The sequence below is a fragment of the Eschscholzia californica genome, unplaced genomic scaffold (assembly GCF_041429995.1).
Source record: "Eschscholzia californica isolate CP2 unplaced genomic scaffold, dmEscCali1.0.p SCAF_1, whole genome shotgun sequence".
NCBI classification, from domain to species: Eukaryota; Viridiplantae; Streptophyta; class Magnoliopsida; order Ranunculales; family Papaveraceae; genus Eschscholzia; species Eschscholzia californica.
Window position 1 is genome coordinate 25,241,441 of NW_028238198.1, and position 26,254 is coordinate 25,267,694.

General features: G+C 38.6%; 2 long non-coding RNA genes across 2 annotated transcripts in view; one reads left to right on the forward strand and one right to left on the reverse strand.

Moving 5' to 3' along the window:
- The first annotated feature begins 1,022 nt into the window (after positions 1–1,022).
- Positions 1,023–2,819, forward strand: LOC147565440 (uncharacterized). Its single transcript, XR_015237258.1, has 2 exons — positions 1,023–1,395; positions 2,193–2,819. It is a non-coding gene; the product is annotated as an uncharacterized LOC147565440 (long non-coding RNA).
- A 1,716-nt stretch (positions 2,820–4,535) lies between these two features.
- LOC147565441 (uncharacterized) overlaps positions 4,536–26,254 on the reverse strand; it is an 85,907-nt gene continuing 64,188 nt past the window's right edge. Inside the window, exons 2-3 of the long non-coding RNA XR_015230202.1 lie at positions 10,087–10,491; positions 4,536–5,055 (exon numbers count right to left, since the gene is read on the reverse strand). This is a non-coding gene — a long non-coding RNA (uncharacterized LOC147565441). The remainder of the gene's footprint in view (positions 5,056–10,086; positions 10,492–26,254) is intronic.

Consider the following 26,254-nt stretch of genomic DNA (forward strand, 5'->3'; position numbering starts at 1 on the left):
CACAAGGTTTGGACCAATCACAATTTATCACCACCTTGTCTGCTTCCATTTGATGACCGGCTATTATATAAGTGTTGACCTAAGCCCTTGCGTTGGGGCTTGGCTCCCGAACCGTACGTGAGCTGCCTCGTACGACTCTTCCTTAGAACTTGAAGATTGCACTGACCTGAGAGTCAGAGTGTCTTTCTTTTTTGAATTGTTAAGCGTGTGCCTCGAACCCTTGACCTCTAAGGTGAAAGATTATACCTCTTGCCACTCCAACCATGAGTTGTTGGCACAAAGTCAGAGTGTCTATGCAGGTAGTTTCATTTCTCATCTGGAATCACCGTTACAATATCAGAAAGAAGTCAAATCAAAATTTACAAAGTTGTTTTCAAAGATAACTGAAAAAATCACTTTTAAACATTATGATCTTACTTTAACTTTAAAGCCATAAAAACAATTAAAACTTCCAAAGCTTAAATGAAGTCAGGAGTGCATCCCACTCCATCTCATCCTAAATTAAGTTCTTTTAATGTTGTTTTCGTGTACTCAAAATAAATGTACTTACCAGATATATCATGTGCCCATAAGGCTGTCTGAATATTCAACATTCGATCCGTAGCTTTATTCAAATTTTAAAAAAATATCCGAAGTTTCGAATACCGGATACATATTCAGGTATTCCTTATCGGGTATCTGCTAATCGAATACGGATACAACAATATCCGATCCGATAAATATCCGTCTCTGATAAATAATATAATAAAAATAAAAATTTATTATTAATAATAATAATATAAATCTTGAGATTTATTATTTAGATTTAATGGTTAAAACTTTAAACATAAAATATAAAATTTGTTTTTGTTTCAGACATGGAGTATAATATCCGTCGGATAATCACGAGAGTTTGATTCAAATGCTAATAACAAACAACATGGGGATTTCAGCGGAAAAAAAAAACAAAAGAAGAAAAGCTTTATATGGCTAAAGTTATTTTTTTTAGCAGTATAAAACCCATTTGATGAAAATAAAGTAACATAAAGTAGATGAATAATTGATTATCACTAACCATTGAACCCACATAAGTTCCAGTTTAATATGATGTTTCCAAATCGAGAGAACTAAAACCATTTGAGCATCATACAAGCTGTGCCAGTCAACCTTCTGGCTGGATACCTCTCCTCAGTAATTGTGACAGACGAAATAAGAGTTATTTTTTGGCAAAGAGTTATTTTTTGGCAAAGAGTTTGTTGAAGGCTTGAAGTCTTATTTTGCTTACTTAAAATGCTTTTTGATGCCTCAAACGTACCATTGCTCATACCTTTACCATTACCAAATCCTCTCTCTCTCTCTCTCTCTCTCTCTCTCTGAGAAATCAAGACAAGAAGGTTAAACATTTCATATCTTAAGGTAATCATCCCTGTCTCTAAATCGTCAACAGGTACTTAGGATTTTTGATGCCTCATCATTTTCGTAAAGAAAATGTTGTTACTCCTAGAAATTTTTTGTAATGCAACTCTTTTATGTGAAATCATTTACCTTTTTTTTTTTTTTGATAGATCGATCACTTGCTAGTTTTTTTTAAAAAAAATCACTTCCTAGTTTTTTTTGTTGCAAGAAATCAGTTAATAGTTTAGCATTTATATCCGATTTTAGTTTAAATGAATCTTTTGTGTATGCTATTGTGTATGCTTCTGTGTATGCTTTTGTGTATGCTTCTGTGTATGCTTTTGTGTATTGTATTGAAGTGTCAAGAAGGTTAAACATTTCATATCTTAAGGTAATCATCCCTGTCTCAAATGGTCAACAGGTACTTGGGATTTTTGATGCCTCATCATTTTCGTAAAGAAAATGTTGTTACCCCTAGAAATTTTTTGTAATGCAACTCTTTTATGTGACATAAGTTACCTTCCTTTTTTTTGATAAATCACTTGCTAGTTTTTTTGTTGTTGAAAGAAATCAGTTACTAGTTTAGCATTTATATGCGATTTTAGTTTAAATGAATCTTAGAGAACTTTGTTACATAAATCTGAAATTTGTCAGAAAAGTTCCTTTAACTTTAGCCTCTGCTGGGAGCAATCTCTGAATCTGCCACCGTGTTAAATCGATCATAAACTTTGAATGCTTCATCCGGATCTAGATTGAGCCTTTGGCTTCTCCTTTACCATTGTTTTTTGAAGATCTCTTTCTCTGTTTAACACATGCAGATGGCTTCACCACCTCCACCACCTCCACCACCACCTGCTAGGTTTAACGGAGTCCAACGGTCACTGCCGGAATACCACAGCAAGAGTCTGCCATGGTGGGGGTGGTTCTTGGTGGCTCTAGCCATCATAGGATCCATATATGGTGTAGTCTTGTGGACCTACCGTCGCCGACTGTTGAAGTTGGAAGAAGAAGCAAACAACCATCGTGCAGCTCCACCAGCACCGACAACCGAAATAGTCAATGTTGAGGCGACGGAGCTAGAGTCAGGCGGGTCTGTCTCCTCGCATACCATACACGTTGGAGGGTAGATGAAGTGGTGATGGATAAGCCTGGAGTCGTATAGTTCCTCGTGTTTTAGTTGGTGTTTTTAGTTTTTGTCAAGTTAGATGCATATGTTCTAGTTCGTTGTTATTGGTCTTGGTAGTTCCTGTTATTTAGTCCTGCTTTCTAGTTGGTCACTAGGTTTAGTTTATTGTTAATTCTAAACCTCTTTTGTTGCTGTGGTGTAATCCTATATGTAGGATTTCTTTTGTTATATGGATTGTAATACCTTAGTGGTCCTGTCTTTATAGTACTGTTTGTACTGTTAGGTTTCATATAGTATCTTGTTAATTATTTTGATTTTACTCGCTTTGCCCATCATTTCAGTCTACTTAAATCGTTTATGCAGGCTAGTTCTGATTAACAGAGGTCTTCTTTCTTGTTATATTTTGTGCTTCTCTGGTTTTTCTTTCCTGTCTTAGGTTTTTCTTCCCTTGGTTTATCCCTGCTCACCTTTTTATTCTTCTTTGGCTTTCCCTGGTTTCCTGTTGGTAAGCTGGGTGTGACCTGCTGGTTTATTCGCTTACTAGACCAACTAATATGTCTTCTTTATAATCTTTTAATAAATTTGGTCGTGTAAATAGCTTTCAAGACTCCTCCAATGTCGTAGTGGGGGACTTATCTTACTTTCGTCTAGTAATTTATTTATTAATATCCATTACCGCTTGAATAATCTTATCCATTCCTCTATTCAAACAACCATTAGTCATACAGTTTGGGGCCTCTTTTGCATGTTTGGACCTCCACAGATCCAACGTCTTCAATCCGTATCTAATCCAACATGTTGTATTGGTGATCTTAATGTCATAAGATCAGAGAAAGACAAATAGGGGAGGATCTAATTACTTTCCTTTTTGAACCAGTTTCAGATTTTCATGCAAAACACATCTCTCTTGGACTTTGGGTTTGATGGTCCTGAATTCATGTCGACAAATAGTAAAGCAATACATCATCTTACAAGGGCGAGACTTGATAGGGTCTTGTGTAACGCCTCATGGTTACTGGAATTTTTCGGAGGCAGGAGTTTTCAGTTTGCCTCGTTACAATAGTGATACACTCCTATATTATTGAAAGTGAAGTTGCAGTGTCAAGCACTAAACACTACAGTCAAATTTGAAGTCTTTTGGACTAAACATCGGGATTACTGGGACAAGTTTTAATCCGAATAGGAGGCTAACATGGAACCATTCTATACAAATTCAAAAGGTGAAGGACTCTATTTACTCATGGAGCAAGCAGGTTTTTGGTGTCTTGTGACATAGACTATCCATTCTGCGTGAAAGACTGGGTGACATCCAATCCCTAACACCTACAGACTTAACTCTCAACAACGAGAGTGACATACATAAACAAATAATCCACTTAAAAGAAACCCACAATCAAAGGTATGACAGAGAACAAAGTCGAAGTGGACTCAAAAATGGCGATCACAACACAAATTTTTCTATTTCACGTCGCTATGTCCCATCGTCACCAAAAAACCGAATCCACCAACTAAAGCTACAGTTGGGGAAGTATCTATCAGAGAAGACGAAATATCGAATGATCTAACATCCCTTTTTCAGAATTTTTTTGATGTGGAACCAATCACTCATCCGCATGTTGAGATTTTAAATGCTTTCAAGGTACTCTCGGAGGAAACTCTTAGCGACATCTCCAGAATTTCAACTTTGAAAGAGGTAAAAGTTGTTATGAAAATGGGATCGTTTAAGAGCCCGAGACTTGATGCCCTTAAAATAGACATGACCAAAGCATATGACAAGTTAGACTGGGGTTTTCTATAAACCATATTAAAGGTTACGGGCACTAGAGGGTGTATACTTAACCTAATTATGTCATGTATCTCTACCCCACGGTTCAAGGTCCAAATAAATGGTAGGTTGTTTGGGGATTTTTAAGCATCCACGGGACTGAGGCAAGGGTGTCCTTATCACCCTACCTTTTCATCCGATCCTCACCTCCCAATCCCTCTCCCTTCTGATTTCTCATTATGGAACACAAAGTAAATTTACAGGCTATAAGATCAACATCGTCAACCCAAGTACTACACATTTTTCCGACCAAATGGTCAATTTTGCAAAATCCTCTATACTTCCATCTTTGGTGTAACTCCAGATATTAAGGAAGCATACATAAACTCCTTGCATGCTCCTGATCTGATGAATGATCAGGCCAGATACATTGGTACTCTTATTTTAAAATCTGGAAACAGAATCCAAAGTTACCGATGGTTAAAAGATAAATTTACCAATTAATGCTTTGTCAGGTCAGAATGCGAAAATGTTTTCCCACGTAAGGAGGATATTATTAATTAAATCAATATTAAATTCTTACTGCAGTTACCCTTTCAGCTTTCAGATGTTACCAAAACAGGTTATCTAACATTTAGAACGAGCAGAGCAGAGTTTTTGGTGGGAAACATGCACAAGACAGTAGTCCATTTCATCTATTGGGACATATTATGTGGTCCTAAACAACATGGAGGTGATCTGGGCATCCGTTCACTTGAGCAAGTGAAAGAGGCACTGATAGCAAAAATGGCTGTTAGGATTATATTGAATAAGTGTTAGAGGAGTGTATGTGTAGTGTAAATGGAGTGTAAGAATAATTGAGAGAATGAGAGGTTTTTAAAAGTTTGTTATGACACCTAAGACAGGAGAGAGAAAGTTTGTTATAACAAACTTTCCTCTTTCTCTGTCTTAACTGACTTCTCACTCTCTCTCTACTAAGGATCGAATGGCTATATATAGCTGTGTAATCAACTTGTTTGGTTAATGAGAAAATCACCATTCACTCTAGTTTCTCTCTCTAAACATCTCTCTTGATCCCTATCTCGTTTTCTCACATGGTATCAGAGCGTCTAGGTTAGAGAAGAAATCAATCAAATCTTCATCAAAACCAAATCAAATTAGCAATCAAATCAGAGAGAACAATAACAATTCGTTACTAAAACTCAATGTCTTCGTCTAATTCAGAAAATTCATCATCTTCAATCTCAAGATCGTTTCAGACCTTGAATATCACCAATTATATCTCAGATAAGTTGGATGAATCGAATTACTTAGTTTGGAAAGATCAATTTGAATCAATTTTGATCAGTAATGATCTTTATGGATTCGTTGATGGCTCGATCATTCAACCTTCAATGTTCATCACTAATTCAGAAGGAAATGAAGTCACAAATCCAGAATTTTTGAGTTGGAGAAAGCAAGATCATCATGTTAAATCATGTCTCAAAGCAACCTTCTCAAAATCGATCTCATCTGATGTTTTAGGTTTGCAAACTTCACATCAGATCTGGAAGTTCATTGAAACAGTCTATGCTGAAGAATTTGAAGCTAAGCAAGATTTGCTTCGTCGACAGATTCAAAATACTAAAAGAGGATCAGCTTCAGTTAGTGAGTATCTTAGAAAACTTAAAACTCTTTCAGATTCATTAGCTGCTGTTAAAGATAAGGTCTCTGATAGAGAGACGATTAGAATCATACTCTCTGGTCTAGGAAAAGAGTTTGATCAATTCGTAATATCAATTCATAATAGAAACGAGCAGATCTCACTTTCAGAACTTCGTTCAAAAGTTCTTCATCATGAACAATGGCTATTGTCAAAAGATCAGGAAGATCAGACAGCCTATTATGTTCAAAACAATACAAACAAAAACTATAGATCCAGTTCATATAAAAATCAATCACAACCTGGTAAAAGATCGAGTTATAATAACTCTTCATACAAAGGAAAAGAGAGATTTGTTCAAACTCAAGGTTCAAATTCTAAAAGGTCTGACAAATCTCAGATCAAATCAAAGTATAACAATGAGAATTCAACATCCAATTCTCAAAATCAACATCAAAAAGCTGTAAATTTCGATTTTACATCTATTCCTTGTGGAATTTGTCATAAATGGGGACATCCAGCTCATAAATGTCGATATAGATATACTCCTTCAACACCAAATTTTGTTGGATTGCATATCTTAGAAGAAAAGAAAGGTCTATCTAGTGATGATTCTGATTCAATACATGAAGAATGTAACCTAGCTCTTGAAGAAGAATGTTACAATACAGAAGTAACTCAGAAAGATACTTCAGCAGCAAAGTGGGTTGCTGATACAGGAGCATCAAGCCATATGACAAACAGTAACAAGGTAATTGCTCATCCTAAGCCTTATCTTGGTTCAAATTCAGTATTGGTTGGTAGTGGAAAGTCTATACCTATAGTTGGATCAGGTGATGCTCATATGGTTACTTCTTCACATGAATTTTCTCTTAAAAACATACTTTTGGTCCCTGATTTGAAGAAAAATCTTCTTTCCATTTCAAAATTTACAAATGATAACAACTGTTCAGTTGAATTCTTTCCTTGGGGTTATGATGTTAAGGATTTGAATACTCATACTATTCTCACTGAAGGACCAATGATAGATGACTTATATCCTATTGAATTTGAACAATCTCCTATACTTGAAGAAGCCTATGTCTCAGACTTAAAAAGTTCTTCAAACCTATGGCATAAAAGACTTGGTCATACTGCTCATGGTATTCTAAAGTCTCTTCATAACTCAAATTTGATTCAATTGGATTCTTCTGAATTCACAAAAGTATGTGAATCATGTCAACTTGGCAAAAGTAAATGTCAACCCTTTGAATTGTCCACAAGTCTGACCCTAAATCCATTACACATGATTCATTGTGACATTTGGGGTCCTTCTCCAATTCCATCCAGTTCAGGTGCAAAATACTATATTCTCTTTGTTGATGATTATAGTAGATTCTTTTGGCTCTATCCTATGAAAGCTAGATCAGAGAGTCTCTCATGTTTCAAGCAATTCAAAGTCACTTATGAGAAGTTGCTCTCTTCAACCATAAAAATCTTCCAAAGTGATGGTGCTCCTGAATTGATAAAGGGTGATTTTAAGAGATTTCTTGATGAACATGGAATCTCTTTGAGGTGTTCCTGTCCTTATACCCCTCAGCAGAATGGGAAAGCTGAGAGGAAAAATAGACAAATCACAGAGATGGGAAACACTATGGCATTTCAAGCTTCTATGCCTAAAAAGTATTGGTTTGAATCATTTGAGACTGCTTCTTACATTATAAATCGACTTCCTACAAAGTTACTAGATGGCAAATCACCATATGAGGTATTATTCTCAGAACCTCCTGATTTTTCAATGTTCAAAGTATTTGGTTCTGCTTGTTATCCCCATTTGGCATCAATTAGACAAGACAAACTCAGTCCCAAATCCACAAAATGTGTTTTCTTGGGCTATAGCAACATTTACAAAGGGTACAAGTGTTTAGATTTCACAAGTGGTCGAATCTATTTTTCTAGACATGTTGTCTTTGATGAAACTTGCTTTCCCTTTTCTGAAATTCAGAGTTCTTCTCGAGCTTCTGTTCCTATTGTGTCTCAGCAAGTAGTACTCCCTTTTGTTAATTCATCTCCTACTTGTGTATCTCCTGTTCCTGTTGCTTCTGTACCATTGGAACAATCTTCAAGTTCATCCTCAAATGGTTCTAGTTCTAATCATCTTCTTGAGCCAACTACTACCTCGATTGAATCTACAGCTCCTCCTTGTCATCAAATGACAACAAGATCAAAATTGGGAATTCATATACCCAAATACTTACCTGATTATGTAGCTCATTTTTCCATTTACCATCCTCTTCCTCAAGCTTACTTGACACTTTTAGACATTCCAACAGAACCTACAACTTATAAACAAGCTTCTAAACATCCTGAATGGTGTCAAGCTATGGAAGATGAGATTAGAGCCCTAGCACAGAATAAAACTTGGACTCTTGTACCTGCTACTCCTTCTATGAACATATTAGGATGCAAGTGGGTTTTTAAAACTAAACTCAAAGCAGATGGGTCTATAGAGAGACACAAAGCTCGATTAGTTGCCAAAGGTTTCCATCAACTTGATGGATTAGATTACTCTGAGACTTTTAGCCCAGTTGTTAAAGCATCCACCATTAGAGTTGTTCTTACTATAGCTGTCTCTTGTGGTTGGATTATAAACCAATTGGATGTTTCAAATGCTTTTCTTCATGGGGTTCTAGATGAAGATGTTTTTATGATGCAGCCCCCTGGTTTCATAGCTCCTGATAAGTCTTCCTTTGTGTGCCACTTACATAAGTCTCTATATGGCCTGAAACAGGCTCCTAGAGCATGGTTCACAAAGTTCTCTGACTTCTTACTTCAATATGGGTTTCAAAAGAGTGCTACAGATCACTCTATGTTTGTCTTTGCTAAAGGAAAGGATGTTTTGATCCTATTGCTTTATGTTGATGATATCATATTGACTGGATCTTCTTCCTCTCCAATTCAAAAGTTAATTACTCAGTTAAGCTCTGAGTTTGCTATGAAAGACTTGGGTACTCTTCATTACTTCTTGGGAATTGAAGTCAATCCTTCTCAATCTGGTCTTCTTCTTACCCAAAAGAAGTACACTATGGAATTACTTCAGAAAGCTGATTTAACAGACTGCAAGCCAAGTTCAACTCCTATTCCTTTTGGCAAGAGATTATCAATCTCTGATGGAGAGTTACTATCTGATCCTACATTTTATAGGAGTTTGGTGGGTGGTCTTCAATACCTAACTATGACAAGACCAGATATTTCCTTTGGAGTCAACTATGTGGCTCAATTTATGCATGCTCCAACACCCATCTTCATTTGGTTAAGAGAATTCTCAAGTATCTAAAAGGGACTCTGGGTGCTGGTCTATCTATCTCACCAGGTGACTTAACCAATTTAAGAGCTTATAGTGACTCAGATTGGGCAGGTTGCCCAGATTCTAGAAGGTCCACTACTGGCTTTTGTGTGTTTCTTGGAAAAACTCTAGTTGCTTGGTCTTCTAAGAAGCAACCCACTGTTGCTAGGTCAAGCACAGAAGCTGAATATAACGCTTTGTCTGTAGCTGCTTCTGAGTTGTTGTGGGTCTCTTATGTGCTTGAAGAATTGGGAGTTGCTTTATCTCCTCCTTTTCAGCTTTTCTGTGACAACCTAAGTGCTAAAACCTTGCTCTGAATCCAGTATTCCATGCTCGAACAAAGCATATAGAGATTGATTATCATTTTGTTCGAGAATTGGTTGCTGCTGGTATGCTCACTTTGGAGTTCATTCCTTCATCTTCTCAACTGGCTGATGTGTTTACTAAGGGTCTCTCCAACCCTCTATTCTCTTCATTACTCCTCTCTTTAATGGCTTTTCCCTCTTCCTCAGTTCAATCTAAAGCTGTTCCTGCTTTAGCTTGAGGGGGGATGTTAGGATTATATTGAATAAGTGTTGGAGGAGTGTATGTGTAGTGTAAATGGAGTGTAAGAATAATTGAGAGAATGAGAGGTTTTTAAAAGTTTGTTATGACACCTAAGACAGGAGAGAGAAAGTTTGTTATAACAAACTTTCCTCTTTCTCTGTCTTAACTGACTTCTCACTCTCTCTCTACTAAGGATCGAAAGGCTATATATAGCTGTGTAATCAACTTGTTTGGTTAATGAGAAAATCACCATTCACTCTAGTTTCTCTCTCTAAACATCTCTCTCGATCCCTATCTCGTTTTCTCACAATGGGTTAGAGACTTTTGACAGAATCAGATGCAGTCTGGGTCAAACTTTTGAAAGCAAAGTACTTTACGAACGATGATTTTTGGACTGCCCCACGAACCACTTCCTCTTCTCCATTTTGGACCTCATTACTAACAACTCGGACCACTTTGCAAGCTAATGTGATATGGTTGGTGCGAGATGGCTCAACTATTAACATAGTTACTGACCCATGGATTCCAGAAGTACCAGGATACAAGCCCCCTCTTATAACAAAGTTACTAGGAAATATACAGAAGGTTTCTGACCTAATTATCACGAACCCTAATAGATGAAACCTAGTAGTTATCGAGTCTTATCATCAGAGGCTTATATCTTCCCCTGAAAGAAGTTCTGGAAAGTATCTGCAGAGAAGCCTAAAATCCAACTATTTTTATATTGTAAAATGATCCACAAGTCCACAGCAGACAGGCAACACTGAGAAATATAAGACAAAGATTACCAAATGTACCTTAGTTATGCCAGGAGAGATCGAAACAAACTTTCACCTTTTTGGAGCTCGTCAAAGATTCAGATATCTGATCTCTCTCGCCGATAATAGAGATCTACAATATACATGGACCCCATTACAAATCTGTTTAAATAAAGGTGACTCCGGTAAAAAGAAATGGCAAGTTTATACTCATATGCTGTGGGAGTAGTGGAAGGCCCGAAATGATCTCATTTTCAATAATAAAACCATCACTACAAAAATCCGTATTTTCCGTGACGGACTATTTCCGACGGAACACTAGGATCCAATGATAAAATACACAAGCTAAATGAAGATGTGATTTAATTCTAACCTCTTCCCATCTTCTTTGTAGTTCAAGAAGTTCCCGACAGCATGCTAGCTAGACACTCTGCATGGTATACAGCAGCTAGGTCTTTTATCATGGCCTTCCTTCTGATAATACCAATCACAAAACAATATTAAATGAACAAAACTAAACATGTTATTGCCCTTTGCAGGATAAAGAGTGCATTAGTAGTGGAGAACACACTCCATTAGGATGGAGAGTTACCTCATATTATTGGTTATTCTTTCCGAAAAATTAAATTTTGGTTTCCGTCAATAATTTCGATTTTCGGCAAGCATATTTCGATATTTCGGTCAAAATAGTTTGAAATTTAATTCCTGACACGTACCAGACAGTGTTATTCAATAATTGTAGTTTATAGCTTAAGCAACGAGATTGCGTTTAACTATTCTTTTCTCCTCATGTTTCTAATGTACTAAACAAGAGATTCTTGGGTATCATACTTGAAGAGATAGGAGGAATTGTAAAGTTAGACTACTGGATTTGAGGACTTTAAGTTAAAGGGAATGATCCCAGTAGAAGTAGGTCAAATGCATTAATTTAGCACTTGTGGGTATATTTTTAACTTATGTTGATTAGGTTCTTTCTTGTATTTTGGACTGGTAAGTAACAATAACTTTCACGGTAGTGTCCCCACTGAGCTAAAAAAGAACTCATTATTCAATGTTGCATACTGAAGTCGACATTATAAAGATCTTATCGGTTTTGAATATTATCTGTTTATGAGTAATAATTTGCATCACCGGAGTTTTTTGTTAATGACAGTGAACCGGTGGGACTCGGTTAGAGTCTCACCCAAGTAACAATCTTGGGAATATCCTTTGAGATATTCTTACATTTCTTGTATATCAAGTCTTTCCTTTATGTATATCCCTTATTATGTAAAGTTTCCTTTTAATTGTAAACCCTAGTAGTATAAATATAATACAAGGGATTGGTATACAACCATCCTGTTTTACGGTATCTATTGAATTGTTTCATGGTATTAGAGCCGTAAACTATTTTACATAAAGTATTGTGGTTTTTTTTTTTTCCGATCTCTAATATCGGTTGTCTTCTCCGATCGCTAATATCGGTTGTTTGTCTGGTTTCAAGTACTCATCTTGTACTTGTTGTTTGGTATTTGGTATTATTTTTTATCGGTGTTCGTATCACTTGTCTATTATTTCTCAGTATGACTGCTCCTGTTGAATCGACTATGTCGATTGGTTCCTCTTCATCTCCTACACCCACTATGGTATCCTTCCCGCAAATCAGTTCCATGATCAGTCTTAAGTTGTCATCCGACAACTATCTCCTATGGAAACCACAATTACTATCCCTATTGGAAAGTCAACAATTGCTGTCCTATATTGACAGCTCGGTTATTCCCCCTTCTACAACTATTCAGACAAATGACGGGTCTCTTGCTATCAACCCTATATATGAATCTTGGAGAAAAACGGATCGACTTGTGTACACGATTCTTTACAGCTCGTTAACTCCGGAAGCCATGACTGAAATCATGGGCATTACAAATGCAGCTGAGGTCTGGTCTCACTTGGCTCAGACTTATGCCAATCCTAGTGTTACTCGTTCTCTGCAGCTTCAAGAAGAAATTCAGAATCTACGAAAAGGTACTGCCTCTATTACTGACTTCTCTCGCACCTTTCGTACACATCTTGAATCGCTTGCAGCTATCGGAGAACCTTTATCAGACCCGAAGAAGGTTTTCTATTTTCTCAAAGGGTTGGGACCCGACTATGCCTCTCTTGCTGAATCTATACTATCTAAGAGTCGTCTCCCGACATTCAAGGAACTTCTACCTATGCTCCAGTCACAGGAAGCACTTCGGACATCGTTTCGATCCTCTCAACCAATCATTGAAGGTGCGTATTACTCTCAAACATCTCGGACTTCTAACCGCTCTCAAAATTCGAGACAACAGTCTACATATCGGTCTCAATCTCCAAATCGTGATCGACGACAACAACCAAAGTTTCGACCCCCTTTAACTATTGATAGGAGGGACTCGGGTTCGGCCAAACCCGTAGGTCCTCCGTATCTCTGCCAATGGTGTGGACGTAACGGTCATACTGCCGACCGATGTTATGACTTGATTGGTCGCCCACAACGAGACTCCTCTCGCCCTGCTACTGTTGCTCGTCGTCCGTCTTCTAGTGAAGCCCATGTGGCTGAGCACACGGTCTCGGAAGATGTTACAACAGCTCTAACTGCACTTCAAGTTACCGATCCCCGAGACCCAGCCTGGTATGCGGACAGTGGTGCTTCTAACCACATGTCTTCTTCTTCTGGTATGTTCACTCATATTACTCCTTACACTGGTCAGAGTCATGTCAAAATTGGTGATGGTTCTCCTCTCTCTATCTCTCACGAAGGGACTCTCACTCTTACTACTTCCCATGGAACCATTACTTTACCTAATGCTCTTCTTGTTCCGTCGCTCAATAAAAATTTGTTGTCCATTAGTCGTTTAACTGATGACTTGGACTGTTTCATTCTCTTCTCTAAGACTGGTTTTGAGTTATTTCAGGCGAACGGAAGGACACTGGGAACCGGCAATAGATGCGGCAATCTTTACATATTAGACTCTTCACACCACTCCTCCTTATTCAATTCAACCTCCATCTCTCTCAAGGCACCTCCAGAAGTTTGGTATTCACGTCTAGGGCATATCTCTTCTCGCATTTTAGAACTTTTAGAAAAGCAATGTTTAATTCAGTTTTCGTCTAAGTCTAGTCCGATGACTTGTACTCCTTGTCAAATGAGTAAAAGTCATCGTCTTCAGTTTAATTTAAATGAAAAACGTGCGGATTCACCTCTTGAACTTATTCATATTGATGTATGGGGCCCCGCACCAGTTCTATCTTCTCATGGTTTTAAATATTACATTATTTTTGTTGATGACTTCAGTAGATTTTGTTGGTTCTACCCTCTTCGTTTAAAATCTGATTTTTTATCTGTCTTCATGAGTTTCAAATCGTTAGTTGAAAATCAGTTTGCTACTACTATCAAAACTCTTCAACTCGATGGAGGAACTGAGTTTTTAAGCTCTAACTTTTTAACCCTTTTAAATAAATGTGGTATTGTTCGACGTTTGTCTTGTCCCTACACTCCGGCTCAAAATGCTAGAGTTGAGCGAAAGCATCGACATATCACAGAAACTGGTCTCAGTCTCCTCTTTCATAGTAAACTTCCGTCCTCCTTTTGGGTGGATGCCTTTCAGACTGCTGTTTATCTCATTAACCGCATGCCTACGCCGGTTCTCCAGGATGCCTCTCCGTTCTCCACTCTATTCGGTAAGTCTCCCTCTTATTCAATGTTACGTACTTTTGATTGTCTTTGTTTTCCTTATCTACGTCCTTATGCTTCTAACAAATTGTCTCCTCGTAGTCTTCCATGTGTCTTTATAGGTTATAGCCCTCACCACAAGGGTTTCAAATGTCTTGATCGCTCTACGGGGCGTGTCTATATCTCCCGTCATGTAGTATTTGATGAGTCTGTTTTCCCGTTTCACACTGGTAATGTTTCCTCCACCTCCACAGACCTCTTAAGCTTTACTGATTTACCAGATTTGGCCTTACAACCAGATCCGACTCCACCATCTGCCTCAGTTGAGACGACATCACCGTCTCAGACAGTTCACCTTGACTCGTCTGTCCCTCTACCCGACTTGGCCAGGTTTGAGAGTCCCAATTTAGCTCCACCACCCTTAGCTGCTGATAATTTAGGGTTGGATCCAGATACTAACCCGATCATTCCACAACCAGAATATGTTCCTCAAGGGCGTGGACCAGACCCGCCCTCTCCTCGGACACCTGGTCCGTTGTTTCCATCGTCTGTATCTTCCCCGGTTCAGTCCGGATGTGGTTCGACTTTTACTGCCTCGTCTACCAGGTCTGGCTCGGTCTCGGTGCCTTCATCTGTGCAACCCACTACTGAGTCATCATCGCAGGCTCTGTCCGCACCATCTCATGGCCCACGGGGATATCGTGATTTGCAACAGTTGCTGGACGAAACGTCTCCTATGGTGGATCAGTCTTATCTTGCTTTACAGGTATTATGTCGTTACCCCATTCCTCCTCGAGATTCTACAATTTTTGGTGATGTTGGTTCTTATTTCTTTGCTGCACTTTCGGCTATTAAGGATCCACGAGGTTATCGTTTGGCTTCTTCTTCCCCTCATTGGCAGTTGGCCATGGAAGAGGAGATGGCAGCTCTTCGTAGACAGGACACTTGGACACTTGTTCCTCGCACCCCCTCTATGAATGTGGTTGGTTGTAAATGGATTTATCGGACGAAACTAAAATCTGACGGGACTATTGATCGATATAAGGCTCGCTTGGTGGCTCAGGGTTTTACCCAAAAACCGGGACTTGACTTTGATGAAACTTTTAGCCCTGTTGTCAAACCCACTACCATTCGTATCATTCTTTCACTCGCAGTTTCCAATAGTTGGCCTATGTTTCAGCTGGATGTGAAGAATGCTTTTCTTCACCGGGAATTACAGGAGGAGGTCTATATGGCTCAGCCGCCTGGTTTTACTGACCCATCCTACCCGGAATATGTTTGTCGCTTTAAGAAAGCTCTATATGGCCTCAAGCAGGCACCCCGTGCTTGGTATGATCGTTTCAGCACTTATCTCACTCGTCTTGGTTTTAAGACAAGCAAGTCTGATACATCTTTGTTTATTCTATCTACCGCTGCTGGATTTGTTTACTTACTTTTGTACGTCGACGATATTATACTTACTGGTGGGAATTCTTCTGTCATCTCCGATATTATATCCTCTCTAAACTCAGAATTTGATATGAAGAATTTGGGCTCTTTGCATTACTTTTTGGGTATTGAGGCAACTCCGAATGAGAAGGGTCTTTTACTTACAAAGTCTAAGTATGCGCTGGATATTCTTAAGTTTCTCAACATGGATGGGGTCAAACCGTCACCGACTCCTTTGTCTTCTGGCTGCCATGTTACTGTAAGTGGGGCTCCCTTCAGTGATCCCACCTTATACCGTAAGATTGTTGGTTCTCTTCAGTATATGACGTTAACCAGACCAGATCTTGCATTCTCCGTTAACATGGCATGTCAGTTTATGCATTCCCCGACTCAGGATCACTTTCAGGCGGTGAAACGAATTATTCGCTATCTCAAGGGCACTATTCATCTTGGTTTACAAATTTATAAGGATTCTTCTAGTACTTCTCTTTTGGCGTACTCTGATGCTGATTGGGCTGGGTGTCCTGACACTCGTCGCTCCACTACAGGTTTTTCTATTTTTCTGGGCTCAAATTTAATTGCTTGGAGTGCGAAGAAGCAGCCCACAGTCTCTCGCTCGAGCTCCGAAGCTGAATATCAAGCTGTTGCTGCTACGGCTGCTGACTTGACGTGGATAGGTTTTGTTCTCATGGAACTTGGTATCTCACTAACTTCACCTGCTCGAATTTTCTGTGACAACAAAAGTACGATTCAGATGACTGCAAACCCGGTGTTTCATGGCAAATCTAAGCACATTGCTTTGGATTACCACTTCGTTAGAGAAAAGGTGGCGGATGGTTCTCTTCTTATCAAGTTTGTTCCGTCACAGGATCAGTTGGCCGACATTCTCACCAAAAGTCTTTCTCATTGGCGTTTCCTGGATCTTTGTCCCAAATTGAATCTCCGGTCCAGTCCGGCGTTCAATTTGCGGGAGGGTAATGACAGTGAACCGGTGGGACTCGGTTAGAGTCTCACCCAAGTAACAATCTTGGGAATATCCTTTGAGATATTCTTACATTTCTTGTATATCAAGTCTTTCCTTTATGTATATCCCTTATTATGTAAAGTTTCCTTTTAATTGTAAACCCTAGTAGTATAAATATAATACAAGGGATTGGTATACAACCATCCTGTTTTACGGTATCTATTGAATTGTTTCATTTGTTTATGGGTGATAATTTCTTCTCTGGTCTGAGTACTTGATATGGACAACTGTTATGTTGAGTTCACGCTTGACTTTGAAATCTCCGTGATGGCGGCCATCCTCCTATGGGCTTCACGGCTAGCCCAACTATAGGCCCACCGGCCTAGAAGTTATATTATTATAAGTTTCCTATTTTATTATTTAGGGTTTTTATGTTTAGGAATATTAGCAATCAAGGAAAGTAATATTAGTAGTTATCTTGTTTCCCACTTTGAGTCTAGTTAGGAAAGTATAATCTCTATATAAGAGAAGTTCAGTTTATCTTGTAAGACATTGAATTGAGTTATAAACAAATCCCTTGATTGCATCTCCTTCCTTTACAGTTATTTTAGTTTATCTTTAGTTATTTCTTCTCTCTCTTCTTAATTCTAGTAATGAATTCTACTTCTTTTACGCTTCCGCAACAATCTACATCAGCTGGTATCATGAGCCTTCAAAATCCTGAAATTTTTTTTCCAACAAATCATCCAGAGAGGAATAAGGTGTTCAAATCAAGACTTACAATCAATAAAAAGGTATGTGATTTCATCATCGATAATGGTAGTGAAGAAAACATGATTTCTCAACGACTCGTTAATGCACTTCAACTACCTACAACTGAACACCCAAATCCTTACAAAGTTGGTTGGATTTCTAATAAAAAAGAATTAGCGGTAAGAACCCAATGCACATTCCCGTTCTCCATTGGCTCTTATTATCGTGATTCAATTTGTTGTGACGTCGTCGATATGGATAATTGTCATCTTATTTTCGGAAGACCATGGATTTTTGACGTCGACGCCACATATTATTGTCGGGCAAATATATTCGAGTTTTCTTGGTCAAACCGTACCCTTAAACTACTACCGTTAACGGAGAAGACCGATCTCTCGGTTCAAACTTCCAACACGGAACCACCACGGCAAGCCACCAAAACTATCACCGATCATCACCAACAACAACAACCGCAACCAACCACCACCGAAACACCGTTTCCATCCATTATACCACACCGAAACCTCACCGATCACCATCACCGAACTCCACCTACACCACAACCGATCACCATCACCGATCACCGATCGATCACCATCACCGATCCCCACACGGAAACTTCACCCATCACCGATCAACACCTACAACAACAACCAAAACCCACCACCGTCACACCACAACCGAAGCCTACCCCTACCGAAATAGCCCCACTTCGCGGCTTCTTGCCAGCAACCAAAAATAATTCCACCACACCCAACCGACCACCACACCCATCCGTTAAACCCCTTCTTGACGAATTTCATGATCTTATACCATCCATCATACCACCTTCTCTTCCACCATTAAGGGATATTCAACACCAAATCGACCTTATACCGGGAGCTAATTTACCAAATTTACCTCACCACAAGATGAGCCCTCAGGAACATAAATTACTCCAGGAACAGGTAGAAGATTTATTATCTAAAGGCTTTATTCGGGAAAGCCTTAGTCCATGTGCAGTCCCGACACTTTTGGTTCCAAAGAAAGACGGTACATGGCGTATGTGTGTTGACAGTAGAGCTATCAACAAAATTACCATCAAGTATGGTTTCCCAATCCCTCGTTTAGAAGACATGCTTGATCACCTCACTGGGGCTACAATTTTTTCCAAAATCGATCTTAAATCAGGTTATCACCAAATAAGGATTAGAGAAGGAGATGAATGGAAGACTGCTTTCAAAACAAAGGAAGGACTTTATGAATGGTTAGTAATGCCTTTTGGCCTCTCTAACGCTCCTAGTACTTTTATGCGTTTCATGAATCAAATTCTTAAACCTTTTTTGAACAAATTTGTGGTCGTTTACTTCGATGATATCCTCATCTTTAGCAAATCAAGAAACGATCACTTGGACCATATTAGAGCAGTTTTTGAGGTTATGAGACAAAACTCACTTTTCATGAATATTCCCAAAAGTTTTTTCTTCTTGGATGAAGTTTATTTTTTAGGTTTCATTATCAGTAAGAGCGGTATGAAGGTTGATCCTGCTAAAGTCCGAGCTATTTCTGAGTGGCTTGTTCCATCCTCTCCGTCAGAAGTTCGTAGCTTCAATGGTTTGGCCTCTTTTTACAGACGTTTTATTCGGGATTTCAGTACGGTTATGGCACCACTTACTGATTGCTTAAAGAAGGGTAAATTTTTATGGGGACCTGAACAGGATGAGAGTTTCTCTACAATTAAACAAAGATTATGTTCGGCTCCAGTCTTGGCAATCCCAGATTTCTCCAAACTTTTTGAAGTGGAATGTGACGCTTCAGGTTTAGGTATTGGAGCAGTACTGTCTCAACATAAAAGACCTATTGAATTTATGAGTGAAAAATTAGGGGACGCAAGACGAAAGTGGACGGTCTATGAATCCGAATTTTATGCCCTATACCGAGCACTACGTCATTGGCAACGTTTTCTCCTCGGGGTAGAGTTTGTCCTATATACGGACCATAAAGCGTTACAAACACTTAACGATCAAAGAACCGCGGACCCTATGCATATGAGATGGATTTCGTTTATTCAACGTTTTAACTTCGTTATCAAGCATAAATCCGGGTCTTCTAACACGGTAGCCGACGCCCTTAGTCGGAGAGCTAGTCTGTTAACTACCATGTCCGTTCACGTTCCGGGGTTTGAATTATTACCCGACCAATATAAAGATGACCCCGATTTTGGTCCAATTTGGGATTCATGCAGTCAAAATCGTTCTTCAGGTGAGTTCTTTATCTCTTCCGGGTTTTTATTTCGTGGTAATCAATTATGTATTCCTATCTCTTCTCTTCGAGAACATATTATTCGTGAATTACACAACGAGGGCCACGTAGGACGTGACAAAACATTCATGTTAGTTTCGGAAAGATTTTATTGGCCTAAGCTCAAAAGAGATGTCTCCCGAATTGTCGAACGTTGTTATGTTTGTCAATCAAGTAAAGGCAAAACACAAAATTCTGGTCTTTACTTACCGTTACCCACTCCGGGAACTATTTGGGAAGATTTATCGATGGATTTTGTTCTTGGTCTTCCCCGTTCTCAGAAAGGACGAGATTCAATTATGGTAGTCGTTGACCGTTTTAGCAAGATGGCTCACTTTATTCCATGCAGGAAGACTGACAATGCTTCCAATATTGCGAATTTATTCTTTTGGGAGATTGTTCGTCTTCACGGGTTACCTAAAAGTATAGTCTCTGATCGAGATGTGAAATTTCAAAGCCACTTTTGGCACTTTTTATGGAAGAGACTCAATACTAAGCTTAATTTCAGTAGTACTTGTCAGCCTCAAAGTGACGGTCAAACGGAAGTTGTCAACCGTTCTCTTGGTAACCTACTTCGTTGTATTATCAAAGATAAAGGTATCAATTGGGAAACCGCTATTCCTCATGCAGAGTTCGTTTATAATAGCACCGTTAACCGTACTACGCGAAAGTCACCTTTTGAGATAGTATACACCTCTCGGCCGAACCATGTGGTCGACCTCGTCCCTCTCCCTTCTATTGCCGAGTTCGACCCTCTTGCCGACACTTTCGCTTCTCATATCTTAGCTTTACATGATGAGGTTCGTCATAATATTTCTTTGGCCAATTCGTCCTACAAGGCGTCCGCCGACCGTCATCGTGTTCATAAAGACTTCAAAGAAGGTGATTTGGTAATGATTTATATTTCGAAGCAACGTACTCCCGTGGGTTCTTTCAAGAAGTTAGGCCAAAAGAAATTTGGTCCTTTCAAGATTCTCCACAAAATCAATGATAATGCGTTCGTGATTGATCTTCCATCAGATTTCAATATTTCCAACACTTTTAATGTTTCCGATATTTATCCATTTTTTCCGGACGAACCAATTTATGAAGACACCAACTTGGGGGCAAGTTGTTCCACGGAGGGGGAGTATGATGGCGGCCATCCTCCTATGGGCTTCACGGCTAGCCCAACTATAGGCCCACCGGCCTAGAAGTTATATTATTATAAGTTTCCTATTTTATTATTTAGGGTTTTTATGTTTAGGAATATTAGCAATCAAGGAAAGTAATATTAGTAGTTATCTTGTTTCCCACTTTGAGTCTAGTTAGGAAAGTATAATCTCTATATAAGAGAAGTTCAGTTTATCTTGTAAGACATTGAATTGAGTTATAAACAAATCCCTTGATTGCATCTCCTTCCTTTACAGTTATTTTAGTTTATCTTTAGTTATTTCTTCTCTCTCTTCTTAATTCTAGTAATGAATTCTACTTCTTTTACGCTTCCGCAACAATCTACATCACTCCGTATGTGGGTCGACATTATAAGAAAACATCAGTTCTCAATATTTTCCAGTAATCGGAAATGAACTGTTATGTTCAGTTCGCATTAGCTGATTTTTGCTATTGCTTACAGGTTGCCTGAAGGAATAACTCCTTGAATCATCACATATATCTACATTATAAAGCGGCCATGATTTGAACAACTCTAAAAGCAGCCATTGAAGGAGGTAAGCCGGTCAAATTGATCTCTGTTCTCTTCAGACATCTATCAGATACTCAAATTCGTTTATCTATATTTGTATTAATTAGCTCAGAAGAGATAGTTCAAGAAATTCAGTACACATAACACAGAGTAGCCAGTATAATCACAGAGTAGCCAGTATAATCGTTCGAGGTAATAATGATTGAATTGGCTTCTAAAAAGCCATTTCGATTGCCTAAAAGCTTCTTTGATGCTGTTAACTATTGTTACGATTACTGAACTTAGGTGTCAGCCATGGCTAATAAAGCACATGATAGAGTTGTATTTAAAAATTTCATACTTGCAGGTACTTCAGTGAAGAAGAACTCGAATAATCCAGCCGAGGTGAAAAGATCACCGGACCCGAAAGACGAATACTGCAAACCTACCCAGAAGAAAGAGATAGGCAGTGGTTCTTTTGAGTTGAGTAGAGATCCAAGTTTTTCTTTTTTTGATGAAATAGATCAAAGTTAGTTGCTGCCTATTTTTGTTTCACTTCAACTAGACCTCCTCACCACTGCCTATAATCCACATTGTATGCCCTCTCATTGTATCCCTAACTTTTAGTAATGAGCTCCAAAAGGGTGAGCATTTTGTCTTCCTTGCTACAGTCCAGAAGTCTTCATGTGTGAGGCACTTTGCTTTTATTAATTTGACCCACATAGCATTCTTATCAGTGAGTAGTCTCCAAGCCATCTTGGCTACGAGGGACTCATTAATTTCTGATAAAGATCTGACGCCTAAACCCCCATACTTCTTTGCACGGTTGATTATCTCCCATTTATGCATTTTATGATTTTCTGTATCATGCCCCCACCAAAAACTTCTTTATTCTCTTTCAAGTTCGTTTTTTTTATGAGAGCTCTTTCAAGTTTGTTGATAATCGTTTTTGGAGCTATTTAGTAACTAGATGGGTAAGTGCAATAAGAACCAAATACCGATTTAATGAGAACTGTACGACCTGCTTGTGACAATCCTGGGGGCTAAAGGCCCCGACGTAATTGTTGTAGGTCCTTGGATTGCACATGGGAGTTGGGACCTCTCAAGACTTGTGCTTAATTTGGGGACCTACAACAGTCACCTGTGGGGCTTTTAACCCCAACCTAAAGATAGTGGGGTAAGCAATATATTTAAACTTGGCCCCATCTAGAGCAAAAGTTTTAGAGGTCGAGCAAGGGTGAAATTTAGAATTTTTTTTGTTAGATTTTTCACAGCGATGTCCATCTTCTCTCGTTTCAGCCGATAATAAATAAATTTATGTGTCTTTGTCTCCGGTCAAATGAAACAAAAGATTAGTGGGTACATTATGAAGGCGAAAACGTTGGGTACTTCCAAAGTGTCATTTTACCTCTACCTTCGGTGGGTGCCACAGATATCCATTGGGGTGGACGTGTAAGGCGTGGAAGTGTGGTGAGCCTAACCCCAGAGATGGGAAGTGGATATTGGCCAGATGAACATTTTGATCATGGTAGTCTTATTGCAAATATGCAATACTTAAATGACCAAAACTTATTAAAAGACGTAGAAGGAAAAAATTTTGAAGACCGATGGTTGTTATTTATATGGTGTGGAATACCAGGGGTACCACTATCGTGTTGGGCAACTTATGTCCTTTCGAGGATCCGGTGGTTGTTAAATTCGATAGAGTTAGAATTTTTTTTTTCTCGAAACATTCTTATATAGTTAGTAAGAATGTCATTTGAATTAAACCACAGAATGAAGTATGTTCAAAAATAATTTTAAAAATCTAATGTTTTCCTGAATCAATCTATAGTGAATTTAAAACAAAATTTTCATGCTCACAGTATTTCAGTGGTGCAATTTAATACAAAAGATAAACAAAAATGCTAAACTGAAGTTTTTGATGGGCCAATCAAGACAACTCTAAAACAGTGTGGAATGTAGAAGCTTAGAGTTTCTCAAAACTCTCCTCGTGGTCAAGCTCTCAAGGCAGAAAATGGGCTGAGTACTAACTGTTGGAATCAGATCCAATCTTGACTCGTCAAACTCAAAAACAGAATGCGTCATTGCATTCGTCTCGTCGAGCTCTTCAACTTAGAACCAAGATTCACTCTAATTCGATTCCGGATGAATGAGAAATTCAAGTCTAAAGCTTTTACGAAGTTTGGCTAGCTAAGAGAGGGACTAAACAAGCAAACGGGAAAGTCCATTTGGGGGCATTTGGGTGAAGCGAGCGCGTCCAGATCTGGACGACTCTCGTTTAACCCGAGCCCATCCGACGGTTGCAAGCTAGATGCTTCGGGATTTCGATCGGACGCCATTGCGGATCCAACGATGGGCGTTGAACCCGTATCGGGCAAGCAATGGGATCTCGCCAGATCTCATCTAACGACCATCTAGTTCGTTGTCGGGACAACTTCGGGTTTACTCCAACGGGTCACGTTCTGTGAAAAATAAGTAGCCAAATCCGACGATCGAGAACCCAACTTACAATTCCAATTATTAAACCAAATCTTTCTCAAGTGTCCCAAAATAAAAGGGATATGTCCCAAAAATTCAATAGATATGTTCCAATTGAAAAGTCTATTCGATTACTATTTAAACAAGTTAAACCCACTTCATTTATAATCCAATTGATTTTCTTTTTCTTCTCTTCTAAATTAGTATTCTTGTGTGTCTAGAATATAATTCTAATTTTAGAAATATTCTAGTATATCTAGGAATTTAGCAGAAAGAAGTCTCCGACTGAATTCTGTATATTCTCTTATTCTCTTCTCTACTATAATCAGTATTTTGGTGTGTCTGGAATGTAATTCTGATTTTAGAAATATTCTGGTGTGTCTAGAATTCTGAAGAGAGGAGATCTGAGTGAAGCTATAATATTCAAGTGTTTAGAAGATCTATTCGCATCAGTCCAAGAGCTCATATTATGTAAGAAGGTTCGCCCGCTTTCAGAATATAAAAGTACCATCTTAAATTCTGAAAGGATAGTCATTGTAGCCCGAAGGCATACACCCTAACTGTTGGTATTGTTACGAGGGTGTAAAATGTCTTAAGAAAAGAGAGTTTATTCTTGGCTCGACTCCATAAATTATTCTTCTTATTTTTTTTCTATCTCGGATAATCCGAAACATGGACTACTGATTAGTCAAAATCTGATTATTGTTTATCTTTCTACAACCAAGAGAAAGGAAGTTCCCTACTTCAACTCAGACTCTGTCTTAATTAAGACGAGACAGAGATAAAGTAAACTCGACACAACCACAGGAACAACACTAACATATGAAGAACTTAGATTATCTCCAATGCAAAACTCAACATTAAAAACTCATATCGCCACGTAGAATTTTTTTATTTTTCTAAAAAAATGTTTGTCCGATGCAAACTCAACTACGAGCTCAAAGATAACATGTCAAGAGTAGAATTGAGATATCTCAAGAGGACATTTCTAAAATGTCCTCTTGAGCAATTTCCAATTATCCAACTCATATATACTTGAATTTGAAGTAGCAGAATTCAAATTTTTGTATATTTCCAAAAGAACAAATTTTGAGTTTTGCATTGGAGTCATGGAAGTTCCCTCTTATTATACATCTTATTGTTTCCTGTCTTCCGAGCAAACAACTTCTCCAACTTTAACCACAAAGAACGAGCATTGGTCTCATTCTCAATATGATGCAACACATTATCATCTGTCCATTGGCTCACCAAACCACAGATTTGGCGATGTAAAAATGTCTACTGAGCATCAGACTTCTAATCGGGTTTCTTCTCATAAAACACCGGAACATGAAATTCCTTCATAAAGAGCATGTCTTCCATCTTATCCTTCCATAGATGATAATTAGCACCATTCAAACTTATCGTTCTACCCATATTTTCCATCACTAACACAAACAAACCAATAACCAAATTATCACAATCCAAAGAACTCTCTAACTTGGAGCTCTGATACCACTTGTTGGCAAAAAATAGGTCGAGTCGACGCAACAGAAATAGAAGTTTTCCCCCTATGTGTTTGTTTTGAGGATAATATGAAGAATAGTGAGAGCAATAAACAAAGAACATAAAGTAAATAAGACAACAATTTTTAAAGTGTAAACCTCCTCAATATGAGAAGTAAAAACCACGGGATTAGTAGTCCAACCAAATCACCTCTAATAAGTAATTGAGTTACAGACTACGCCCTCCTTGTTCCAACGAACAACACCCGAGACATAGACTCCAAAAGGAATCAATCTTAAACACGAAAACCTTCACAAGAAATATCAAAACAACCTAGACCTATGCAGTCTAAAACGATCCTAAATTCACTAGGATTCCAACCACCAATCAACAATCACACCGTACAAGTACTAGATGGACAAATTAGGAATGCATATGCCGAATTTTAGCTCAATCGGAGAAGATCCCGCCGTCGTATTTTCTGAACAACGAAAACTATGCGTGTTGAAAACGTTCAGCCCCTTCTTCTCGCCAACCTCTTTCTCTCTCATTCCTTCTCTTGTGCGTTCATAATTATGCTCTCTACTTCTAAGTAAGATTAAGGTAGTATTTATAGACTTCCCGTTAATCCTAATATCACCGACCTAAATAACAGACCCAAAGAAACTCGAGTTGGGTTCGAGTTTGGCTTACTATAGCAAACCCAACTAGGTTTCCCCACTAGGAGGAAGACCCAACAGATGGTAGTACTAAGATATATGTTGCAGTAAAGGTACTCAACCTTCAACAACAAGGAGCTTAAAAATGTTTCATGGTTGAATGCAATTCCTTGAGAAACATTCGTCCTCGAAATCAAAATCTTGACTGCTCTAGTGTTGATATGAGAAGCAATGATTTCAAAGTTCTTGTTTTTAATTTCATGGCTAATGGTAGCCTAGAGAATTGGTGACGATAGTCTTATAGTCGTCTGGGTAAGTCATGATAT